Consider the following 13,183-nt stretch of genomic DNA (forward strand, 5'->3'; position numbering starts at 1 on the left):
TTTGATGTGAGCAGTTTGTGTGTGTGTGGAGAAAATGTGTTATTATAGTTAAGTTATTTTAGTAATAGTTTGGATATCGATTCAGCCACTCATTTTTTAAAGCATTTGAAAATGTTTTTTTATGTATAATGATTTAACAGGAATATTTCTGCGGGGAACTGAATGGGAACACATCAGCGCACCATATTGTGACACCCCTAACAAAGGATAGGGACGCCTAGGAGCCGTGACTTACACTTTGAGAACCATTAGCCTACAGTAGCCTATACGTAGCTTTCTGAATGTTAATTTGCGTAGGGGTCCGTGGGACTCAAAAGAATTCCTGATTTAAAGTATAATCTCCATGAACTTCTATAATGTTCCTAGAAGTTTGAGAAAAAGAACATTCATTTAAAAAAAGGTGGACTATCAAAGAATTGCATAAACTTCCCCTTTTGATCAGCCGCATTGAACATTAAAATAAAGTACAACCAAAAGTATATACTAATATATAGTATAAATATCCAAAATATACACTGATTATGAGAAATGTTAGAACAGATATCCCAGTAGACTTTTCACTTCTTCGTTTGGCAGGTGATGTTTGAGGTTTTCAAGTTTTATTAAAATATCGATGGGGGAAAACATCATCTTAAAGAAATAGTTGGCTTTAAAAACTTTCTTAAACAAAATTTATACCCGATACTGCGTTTATTTGATCAACAAGAGTGATCTATAACTCTAACACCTACTAGTTCGATCGCTATGGATCATATTTCCTCAAGGAATATTCGGAAGTTATTGATCCATCTGACAGAAAAATTTCATGTAGATGTAGAAATAACTGATCTATTTTTTCTTTTCTTTTAAAGGAGAAGAAGCTGAAATAATAATAATAGATTCGAGGAAAGGAAAAACAATTCTCGAGAGCATTTGTTGTTTTTTTCATAAAACAAAATGAGTCGTTAAAATTATTCAAAAGAAAGGGTTGGGGGGAAAAAAGGGAAAAGTAGAGTAAAAAAAATGCCGAAAGGAGGAAAAATGCCTGAACTTTCACCAGCAGTTGTTCGGCATCAAAAACTGAACAATCATCAGAGAAAAGAAAAGCGAAAGTATGTATTAGCATGTGTAAAGTGGGCGAGATGTCGAAGACGGCATGTCATTCGCTCACTTCGGCGCTAACGGCTCATGCGTGAAAATGTCCAGAAATGACTCAACCAACCAGCAATCCGACCGCCATTCCGCCGCCCAATGGTAGCGCCCGGCTTTTCCAGCTGATTGCGCAAAGCCAGCCAATCGTCACGCCTCCCGCCAATTTCTCTCTCTTTCTATTTCTCTCTTTGAGTGCGCTTTCACTGGTTTTGCCTCACACAAAATTGCACAACATCCCGAGTTTCCACTAACACACAACACCATCGAGGGGGAACTTTTTAAATTAGGCGCATTATTATTATTCCTCGACAAAAAGGCAAAATCAGGTAAGGCTCGACAAAACAATTCTGTACCTTTCTTATTGCTACATTATTTCGATCGATAGTTTATAGTCTATTCCGAATAATGCTTGGAAATTGAATATGATCAACTATTTATTTCTTTATTTATCATTTTTTTGAAATTTTTCTGGAATTCAATAGAAATTGTGCAGTTTAATCGGATTTGTATGTATTTTGGGATTGACAAATTTTAGAGATAGAAAAAATTTCTTTTTAATTTTCTGGATATTATTGATTAGAAATTGCGGGGTTGAATCTGTATGTAATTTGTACGTAATTTAGGAGTGGCAATAAATTTCAGAGATGCAAATAGGAATTTTTTTTTTAAATTTTTGTGGAAATTTTGGGATTGAATCTAATTTGTATAGGCCTACTCTGAGAATGACAATAGGTGAGTAGGTTTACATATCAGAGATAAAATGAGAAAATCCAGAATTGTGCATCGTTTGGTACCTCCTCCAGTTAATTGGAGTAAATTTCTCTTCATTTTTAATTTTCATTAATTTACTTCGAATAATTTGAATTTATTAAATTAACTTATACAATCGAATAAGCATTGAAAATATAATAATTAGACCAATTCAATTAGTATCATGAAAATGCGCGATAGAATTTGAATTACATTTAGAAATAAAATTCTTAAACACAAATAGCATAAGATGGTGAAAGAGAGAGAGAGTTTGTAGTTTGTAGGTACCAATTTTTTTCCAAACCTTCTTAAAATTTTAAATTTTTTCTCTTCATGTAATTCAATGATTTGGTTGGCTTTGAAAAAATCTATGTACAACTTTTAAATATCTATATATGATATATTGATACTTAAAAAAAACGCATTTATCCTTTAAATTTGTTTTATTAACTTGCATCATGCACACAAGTTATATTTAATACCTCGGACAGCATTATGATAATTATAATCAAAAACTAATAAACACCGGAAAAAAGATAGGCCTACTGTATTTTTATCACAATGAAAAAAAAAATTTTGCCAAATTTTTGAATCTGTATAAAAGACAAATTAAATTTTGAAGAATATTGATATTTATAGTCAACATATTTCATAGATTAAAGGAGATATCGGGATATCAAAAGATGAAAAATTGGGGGTAAAGGCCTCTGAATGAACGCATAGTGTTTCACAAAGTTTGCAAAATGGCCCCCGGGGACCGATGGAACGGTCCAAAGGGGCGATAGAAGTTTTAGTATAGCATTCTATGTGAAGATTTGAGTTGGGAGGTGGGGGTGATGACAATAAAAAATTTTTGAAGAAGAGGGCAGTGGGACAAAAAGTTTGGGAAACTATGGTATAGAGCAATGTTGCATCGATTTTTGGCAATTTTTTTACCGACAACTTTTTTGTGGAAATAATTTTCCGAACTCGGATTTTCGATGAAATCAGACTTAGATCGTATCGTTATTACTTATTTAATTATCAGATGTGGTGAAGGTTGTTCGAAGAAGAGTGTCTATAAAAAGGAATTAAAATTTTACGGATAATTTTTTCTAAAATAAGATAAAGTAAGAAATGAAAAATTATCTGCAAAAATAAAATAATTCGGCGTTCACATTTCCTTTATCTCGACAGTTTTTCGTGAAATGTTACGAATTAAATTTCTTTATGTATAACAAAGAGGTGCAAATTTAACAAATTGACCCTTTTTTTTTCATCGTGAGCAGTATAAGAACTTTTATTTTTATATCGTTGCTAATAAAAAAAATTCTGAAATTTAACTTTAATTTTTACATTTCTTCAATTTTTATTATGTTAATGAAACTATCATAGATCATTCCCTCTTCTTTGTACTATGAGATACGGATACTTTTCATATTTCATTCAAATTTTGGTGTCAACCATAAGACTTTTATTCGATTTGGACGTTAAACTCTGTATTGGTTGAAGATGAAAATTTCAGATTTCCATTAAGCGAGCAAAAACAACTAGGAATTATTATTATTAGTACGAACTTAAATAATTTGTGAGCTTTCCATCATTTGTCAAAGGAGGTAGTTGAAGTGCTGTTATAGCTACTCGTAATTTGTTGTTGAATTTTAAGTAACCGGCATGTTTAAATGTAACATTTAACATGTAACAACATTACTAATAGGGCAGGGAATCGATTAAAAATTTTAACTGGTTAATTAATTTTTTAATCGATTAATCGATTGATTAATTTATAAAATTATAAAAGTATAAATTATAAAAGTATAAATTATAAAAGTATAAATTATAAGTATAAAATTATAAAAGTATAAATTATAAGTATAAAATTATAAAAGTATAAATTATAAGTATAAAATTATAAAAGTATAAATTATAAGTATAAAATTATAAAAGTATAAAAATTATACTACTACTATAGGCTACTTATTCTGATATACCTACTGAAATTCTTTATTTTCAAATTTCTTTCTTTATTTTCTTTATCTTATCTCTCTCTTATTTCTTTATTTTCTTTATTTTCATTGAATTTTCACTTTTTTCTTACTCGACAATTTCGATTGTTCTATAAATTATTTCACCTTGCGATCTCCTTCCTCGTTATTTCCTACAAGCCTGCACCTTGGTTCGTTCCGCATTTACGATCAGCCCACTTGTATCGGAGTCCACAGTTCAACATATAGAATCACACTTATGTGGGTTCTTTCATACCGTTTACTTTACAAAAAAAAACCAATGATTCATCATGAAGATGAATTTCCCTAATATTTTTTGGCATGAAGTTTCGTATTACGGTATCCATGAACATAATTATAAATTTTTTTTATTTAATAAAATTAATTAATTCATATTTATTAAGAAGTTAATTAATCAAGAAGTAAAGCATACCATATTAATGTAAAAAAATTTAAACTCTTCTCAAAGGTATTGTGATATTTATAAATTCAGTAGACCTATCATAGATGATATTGATCAATTATGTGAATATGTTATAAATTAAAATCTTATACGAGATATTTCCTGAAGAGTGTCCAGAACGCGTGAAAAAAGTATTGGTTTATAGGCGGTTAGTGTTAAAATTGTTGACACATTCACAAATACGTTTGAGTTGTTTTGGCTACGTTTGCGCAACGCTTTGTTCAAGTTATTAAAATATAAATAAAAATCAAGTAATTTTCATACAAATTTTGCATTAAATAAAAAATTCTTGCGAATAAAAAAATCTAATGAGAGTCCAAATGTATTTTTTTAATTTGTTTGCAAAGAAATTTTATTTCTTTTATGATATTTCGACAGTTAAATTTTCAAAATCGTTATCCTTATTTTCGGCGCGAATTTTTTTTTTTATTCTAATCATTATCAGAAATAATTTTTTAAAAATAAAAGTAAATAATTTTTTCCCTAATATTTTTTGACATGAAGTTTCGTATTACGGTATCCATAAACATAATTATAAATTTTTTTTATTTAATAAAATTAATTAATTCATATTTATTAAGAAGTTAATTAGTCAAGAAGTAACGCATACCATATTAATGTAATAAAATTTAAACTCTTCACAATTATTTTATTCAAGTGACCAGTGACCATATATAGTAAGCTACGGTATACAAATTGGGAGTAATTTGGTCATGAAATTGGAAGAGCTATCAAAAATATGTTGAGGGGAAAATTCCTCTCAGTGTATTAGAAAGAGACACTAATTTTACTAATTAACATTGTTTGATTCATTGCCGCCTAAAATTTATAATATTTTCATATTTTCTACGAAATTTTGATTTTATGGAGGTCTTACTATCTCATCTGAATTTTTAAATTTTTGTTGGATTTTTTTTAATGTTTCTCTTTAATTTTTAAAAGGAATATTAAATTTTCTATTCTGTTCAAAAACTCTTTGTGGAACAGCTCCCTATGGAAATAGAATAAAAAATAAATAAAAATACATTAATATAAAATTTTATTATTGTTAAGAAACGTTTTTACAATTTTTCCAACCTTCTATCGATAATTAATAAACGGTTAATAAATTATTGCATCACTAAATTAATTGTTGAATTTTTTTATTAAATGACTAGCAGGAATTTTTTTTCACTGTGCGCTGCCTATGTTTTCTTTGTATTCTCTAATACTACTAATTTCCTTACATGCAACAAACATGTAAGGCCATGGTTCCCAAAGTGTGCGTCGTGGCGCATAGGGGTGCATCGTGATAAGCTGGCGATATTGATGTGCGCCTGTTCGGTGCCTTGAAATGGATCTTTGACCGTTCGGGGAGCTGCTGATAAACTGGCAATAAAGGCAAAGGATCCGAGTAAACTGACAGCGCAATAGATTTAACCATGTTATTCCGTATGCGCGGTAAATCAGTCATTTTCTAATATTTTAACCCTTACAACGGCAATCCCGACACATCTCGGTCTTTTAAAACTCTCTCAAATCGGCAGCACCGAGCCCAAATACCACAACAAGTTTTCTTCTCCCGATAACTTGTTTTCCTTTCCCCCCCCCCCCTCCCGTTCTGTAAATCCACAGTCAAAACAGTCACTGTCAGTGGGCGGAGTCAGCTTATTTTCAAACTCTAATAACATGAATGAATGAACGCCAGAACTTTGCCACTGGACTTATCCCGTTGCCGAGATCTCTTCCAGCCCAGCTTCGTGGCAGAGTCTGGAACACTTTATTTAGTGTCAAAAAAAAAAAACATACAAACTTTTTTACAACATATTTTGCCCGGACAATTGGGTACTGTCGCGATTAACAAATTTTGTGGTGATTACAGACGTGATGGGATTAGGAGTTGGAGAAGTTTCGGGGTTTAATTAAGATGAATGTACACATATTTGGATGGAGGTATGTTTTAAAAGCAATTGACCCCCCCCCCCCCCCAGCTATCTCATCTGTTATCTTACACTTGCCATATTATATACACAGCATACAAAAAGAAAGAGAAATGAGAATCTTATTGTGAAATAATATATATATCCATTGGAGCGAGCCATCTCGCTTAACACCTTATTGGTGAGCAAATGGGTTTGATAACTTGCTAATATGCTAATATGCTAATATGGGCTTGCTAATATGGGTTGGATAAACTCTTATAACAGAAGGGGGAGAGAAAGGATGATTTTTTCCTTTCCTTTCGCAGTTGTATACGATTATGCTTACAGCTTAACGTCACCTTATAATGAAAATCTCGTACATAAATTTTTTTTTGAAAATGACAGTTTTTGACAGTTTTAAATTGAAAATATTATGTCTCACCAATTAAGCTTTTGAAAAAAAATTTCCAAACGATCCGCTCTCTATAAATGAAAAAAATGAACCCCCTTTTGTGTGTAATTCAATGGGACATCCCAACCTTTTTTGCTCTGTCTGTAAAGTTGGGAATTTTTGATGTACGAGGTTTTCATAATAAGGTGACGATAAATAACAGAAAACGTTTTTTCTTTCCCTTGTTTTATTATTACTATTATTATCATTTGTTTGTTTGTTTGGGGGAATTGAAGCATTTATCAGCTCACGAGATCGGGGGGAAAAAAAAAAATTCTTCTTCAAAGTAGAAAGCAATTTCTAGAAGGTTCAGTGATTTCTACTGTAGCAGTAATAATGCGGATCCGGAAAATTGTAAAAAAAACGCTTAGAATTAAGGAAAACAAGACCTCCAGGTCCCCTTTCCCCGAGTTATGGAATTTCTCATTTGCCATCGTGAAATTTTACTCATTGGATGATACTATGCGGCGAGAAGATATTCAATCATGTTATCTTCATGCCCTTTGTAAAGTTTTGTAACATAATATATATATATATATATATATATATATAATTAATGTAACACTATCTTTCTCTCTCTCTCTCTCTCTCTCTCTCTGTATCTCTTGGTGATTTTCTTACCGTAGCCCAACTAATGTTTCATTTTCATTTGTGCTCAATATTTATAAATGCGTTTTTTTGCCGAAATTCATCGTTAACTTCAAAAATATTTCAGAATTTTCACGTGTGATATTAATTGTTATCAATTGTGATTAGTAGATGACTGTTCATTTTTCATCTATGAGTGCCGAGCCTTTGGGCCGAATTTAGTCCATGTAGTCCATTTGATGTGTCCCGCGAGTACAAATCTGATATGAAAATTAATTAATGATAACATGTGATGCGTAACACATCGTGTCTTCCAGATTGTTTTCTTTTATTGCAATGTCTGAACCATAACTATAGGCAGCCACTATTCTTATATTGATTAATAACTATATCTATAGGCAGGACCTGTTTCTCATAAGTTCGGGCCCTGGCATATATTAAAATTTCAGGGCTACACTATAGTAATCTTATTTGAGGCAGACCCGGGGCGTGGGGGGGGGGGATCATGTGAGCTGTGCCTGATATAAAAAATTCAGCCAATTTTTTGGCCCCGGGCACCTGTTTCGTTTGCCCGTTTGCCCGTGCGAGAAACAGGAACGGGGTTATACTAATTATGCAAAACACAGATATACTGATTAGACACTTTTCCTATTCTCTGAACATCTCTGTGAATAAAATGTATGCAGATAAATATTTTCAGTTCACACATATTTCTCTACTATGGATGTCACATATTCCATCAAAGTGTTAAGTATACCGATTCCACACGAATATGATGAGAAGAACGTGTGTGTTCATCAGTGTCGAAAATATCACGGTAAAAATTTTTCATGTGCAAAATCATGGCGAGACCGTCTCGCTCTCTCTTCATGACTTTTTTTTTTTAAACCTAATATCAATATCACTCCAATAATGAGATTCGTGAAAGGTACGTCTCATAAAAAAAGTAGCTGGGGTTGAGGAAAGAAATAGGGTACGCATGTATTTATACGTCTGAACGCCTCTACGCATTTTGCGATTTTGTGTATCAGCCTATTTTCCATTTTAAGAAGAAAAAAGAATCAATCCATTCCCCGCTTTGGAACTCACCCTTCGCTAACCACAAAAAATGTGTCAGAGGAAAGGAGAAAAAGTTGAGAATCGTACTAGCGCTTGAATGTACAGAGCAAAAGTACTCAATGTACTCTACTCCAAAGGAAGTTCTTCACAAGTTGTGCATGCGTGGTATGGGCACTACATACATACAATGTCGAAGAAGTACGATACACACACAGAAGAAGTAGGAAAAAGGTGTTAAAATGTGCCAAGTGGCAATGGAAAATGCGGTTGTGTATGCACTGTATGTGCCTTTCACACTTACTCTCAAAATGGTCTTTCTTTGTATAAGAGAAGAAAAAAAAGTTGGAGAATGGCAACATGCATTCTTGGTTTTTCGTGTGGGCTCATTCACTCATTTTTTTTGAATGAGGTGTCGATTATTCTCTTAAACGTCTCTCTCTCTCTCTCTCTCTCACACACATACGTGTATATGACTACAAAAGACGCGGACCACTTTAACGTATGCACACTGCAAACTATTGATATCGGTACTAGAATATAGCATGGGCAGTGTACGTTATTTATCGGATACAAACTCTGCGTTTGTGATACGCTGGAAAAAAGCGAAACGCATTCACTCAGAAATACTTCTATAAATAACGGTCATGTTTCGATATAAAAAAATTTTTGTTCAACGTAAGGCCTGAATATCCACGTCAGATTGAATAATATCTATACCTGGATCTAAAAGTGCAGGGCGATCCGAAAGTCAGTGAACATTTGAAAGTTCAATAACACACGAAATAATGTACCTAGAGAGATAAAAATTAACACACATGCTAGATGTAACACGGTGTTTTATATTTTTATTTTATTAGTTTTAAAAAAAATTACGAAAATTTCGCTTCATCTGATAACAAAAGTGAAAGTTAGCATTACAATGCTTATGTTAGCAAAGATTTAAGATTTAAAATAATGATTGGAGATAGATTAAAATCTGTTTAGCGCATCTGTTAGCTATTGCTTTAATTATTTTTTAAGGTTTCGTATAACCCATGAGGTTTCCAGCATGTGCATCCATTTTTATTCCTCTTCATGCATCATTACGTAAATAATTTACGTTTTTTCAAATATATTTACGTTTAATTAATTTTCAAATGTTGATTCACTTTTCGATCACCTTGTATGTTAGCCATTTTTTTATATAACTTTTTTGAAAGTTCTCACCACTTTATTGATCAAATCTATAGAGTAACATTTTGATGAAGTACACATGGCTGGTCATTGTGTATTGTACTATTCTGATGGTACATTTACCGGATCGTATGTTTTTTTTTCTTTCTTTCTATTAACTTACTAGCACTTCACATCTACACGTACAAACTTGTCTATAAACACCTTCATGGCCATCAAGTGCAGTCTATAAGTCGCCAGGCAGTTTCCTCTGGCTGGGCAGGAAAAATTAAATTCGGTCGGTCGTATTACAGCCCATAAAAAAGACTCTGGATGTTAATGCTAAGATGCACTTTGGGCAAGAATAGCTTTTGCTGTCTTAACTGGGAATCAAACCCTGGTCCTTTCGCAATAAAGGCAAGCGCACCTACACAGGATTTCAAGAGTACCAGGAGTTTGTCAGGAGGAGGAGACAACAAACTTTTCTTTCTAAAGTTCATCTGAACATTAATATCCAGAAAGTCAGAGACGGACTTAACGGTGGCCGCGCACTATGACCCCGAAAAACACCGACTTTACACTCAGGCCCGTCATTTGGGCCCTGGCTTTTGAAAATACGCTAAAAATGGTATAGCCTATATATATATACAAATATATATATACACACATACATTAAGTACATGATCTTTGCCCCCCCCCCCCGGAAAAAGTTGAAATGACGGCGCTGTGTTAACACTTTTTTTTTTTCTAATTTAAGGAGCCCAGTATTTTCTTTTGTGCCTCAACCTAAATTTAAGGGTTGACTTAATTTAGGTAATTAATTTTTACCCTATTTAGTTTCCTAAATTTAAAGTTCTGAAGTAGGCCTATTCCATGGACTTCTTCATTGTTTAGCGTGAAGGCGATTAGGGCAGAGGAAGGAAAATATTAAAGTAGGACACCCTTTTTATCAATTGAGGATGATACGACACTATTTTCACCAGAGGATAAATCGAGAAAGAACAAAACGGTACACAGTCAACTTGAGATTCACATCAGATGTCCAATCATGTCAAATTCAACAATGTTTACTTTTTGTGAAGATTCGAATCGGACCTTAACACAGAGGAAGCAACCTCATGTACTTATTTTGCAAAAGGTGATGTTAGAGGCAGCAAAAAAAAAATTAGTTTGTTCAAAGAGATTTCGCACGGGTTGCAAGAAACCCGACAATCATCCATGTATGCCAAAACTGTCGATTCCGAGTTCGAGACCATCCATGGAGGTAAATCAGATGATTAGTGCTGGGATATAATCATACAAGCTTGAGATCTCACAGCCCAGTGTACTGTGTGTCAGATTTACGAGCTGGAAGAAAAAAATCATTAAAATAAATACAAAACTTTTGATTTATTCTGATAATTTTATCATCTTGAGTGCAAGAGAAAATTGCTTGCATATCTGCACCCCATTCAGATATTCATGAATTCAGTACACTTTGGCGGGTTACCACTGATTCGAAAGCTTGTTTCGTTCAACGCATCTCCCGTCTCGATCTATTGTATTCGGCGGTGAATGTTATTGCTTGAGTGAAATCGAAGAACGAGGGGTGAGGAGGTACATAATACATCGCGTCTAACGTTACAGCCATTGTACGCACAGGTGCGCTGATTGAGGTGCTGTTGATATATTATACAGTACATACAAAAGGATTGGCATGCACATTTTTATATATAGCTTCGTATTTTTTCGTTCTTCTTTTTTTTGCAGAGAAATTTTTCACTTTATATGATTTTTATTTTTTTCATTTCGTGCATAAATATCATTCCGTTCATATCACTTTGTTTATTTCACACATTTCAAAATAAAAGAGATAAGACTTTTTCGTACTCCTAGACTGTGTGAACAATATGAAGTTGACTTGAAATATCGAAATCGCGTCTCAAAATTTGGGGCAGAGATTTCTAAAGTAGGGGTCCTAAAAGAAAAAAATAAACGTACAAGAAAGCTATCGATTTCCTTAACAGTTATTGTACCATTTCAGTCTTGATAGTGATCAAACCAGATTGGATTCTCTAAATCGATCGAATTATTCCATATAGTTTTTCGTGTTGAATGTTATCTCCTACCATTTCATTATTCGTCGGATGTATACCAAGTATTGAATTTAACAGATGAAAACTTTGATATAGACGCTATTGTGAAACCTATGCATTGAATCTCGTATGTACATTCATTTTCAAAATCAGTTTTATTCATTGATAATTAGGTTTTGGAGCTGAAAAATTACTTTAAAAAAAATCCAATCCATTTGGAATCGTACTGCTTATACAAGACCTTATTGGAGACACGAAAACTTCAAAAATCACTCATAAAATAAATGCATTAAAGTAATATTACTTTCCAAATATATAACTGTCTTCGTTGTGATTTAAAAAAACTGTAGTAAGAAAAAAATTGGGCTTGAAACTTCAAGGTAAAAACAAAAAGAAAAAAAAAAATTACAAATTCTGTGCAACAAAGAAAGAGTTGTCGTTAACTGGAACATCTACCAGCAAATTCAAAATATAAAAGGGAAAAATATCAACCCTCCTCATGTGCAAAGGAAATTCTGAATTTTTAACTTCAAACTGGCTGCAGTAACCAACTGAGCGTTCAAAGAATCCTTCGCACCAAAGTATAATATAACTACCAAAAGTCATGTTATATCTTGTAGTAGATGTAATCTTATGTCTTCGCACACAAGCAAAGCTACGCATTTAAGGGTTAAGATTTTAAATTGTACATTTCTTTCTTTATGAATTTTGGACAGGGAAAGTCAGGGATCAGATCAGATAGAGCAGATTTTATTAGGAGCTCTTCAGTTTCCTTTGATCAGTGTTTCATTTGAGAAAATTTCACTTAATGTGTGTCGATGATCAAGTGAAATTTTCTCAAATGAGAGACTGATCGAAAATAACTGAAGGGGGTCCCCTTACTACTGTAAATTTACTGTACATAAGACATTAATAATACAGTGGAACATCCCAAATCCGGACACTTCGTCCAATTTTTTTTTCCAACCAGAAACTTTTGATATTTTTCTTCAATCAAATTCTGTGTGTTTCCGGATTTCTTTTATACATCAACCATTTTATTGTAGCGTACGATTACCACATATTACCAAGTATTGTAGGTGTCCTCTGCGATTTTCGGGCTTCTGGGAAACAATGATGGCACTTGTGTATCTCAAGGAATGTGGTTAATCAGAAATGTTAGTATTTTGATCAAAATAAATTTTTTCCTGATTTCTTTCTTGCATTTCTCCATGCTGTAAGTTTACCTTAATGTTAGAGGGCGGATCTTGTCCTAGAGTAGAGAGCACTCTACTTTTTATTGTGAATTGTCGTGAATTTACTAACGCGCCTAAAACATCAAGTGATGTGGCACGTATAAGCTGCTGATGGAAACATAACGCGTTGAGTGTATATATGTGAGAAAGTTTAAGTTATGAAAAAGCTAGAAACTAATACGAATATTGTGTGAAGAATATGGAATCAGTAAATCTACCTTTTATGATCCTAAATAATAATAATAATAATTCGAATCTGAGCAATGATTAAAAAAATGCTTAAAAAAATAAGGATTTTTTTTCCATGAATAACTGGTGATGGTACGTAAATTAGCGATAATGGTCTTAACTGGATAATTGGTTATTATACGCTCAAAAGTATCGTTTTATTAA

General features: G+C 32.9%; 1 protein-coding gene across 1 annotated transcript in view; it reads left to right on the forward strand.

Annotated features, from left to right (window-relative positions):
• The first annotated feature begins 1,329 nt into the window (after positions 1–1,329).
• Positions 1,330–13,183, forward strand: part of LOC149078671 (uncharacterized) — a 47,890-nt gene continuing 36,036 nt past the window's right edge. Inside the window, exon 1 of the mRNA XM_089240504.1 lies at positions 1,330–1,457. The gene's annotated coding sequence lies outside the window, so the exon portion shown is untranslated. The remainder of the gene's footprint in view (positions 1,458–13,183) is intronic.

The sequence above is a fragment of the Pholcus phalangioides genome, unplaced genomic scaffold (genome assembly GCF_987345545.1).
Source record: "Pholcus phalangioides strain wild (caught in Gottingen) unplaced genomic scaffold, Ppha-v1.0 ptg000013l_1, whole genome shotgun sequence".
In the NCBI taxonomy this organism is placed as follows: domain Eukaryota; kingdom Metazoa; phylum Arthropoda; class Arachnida; order Araneae; family Pholcidae; genus Pholcus; species Pholcus phalangioides.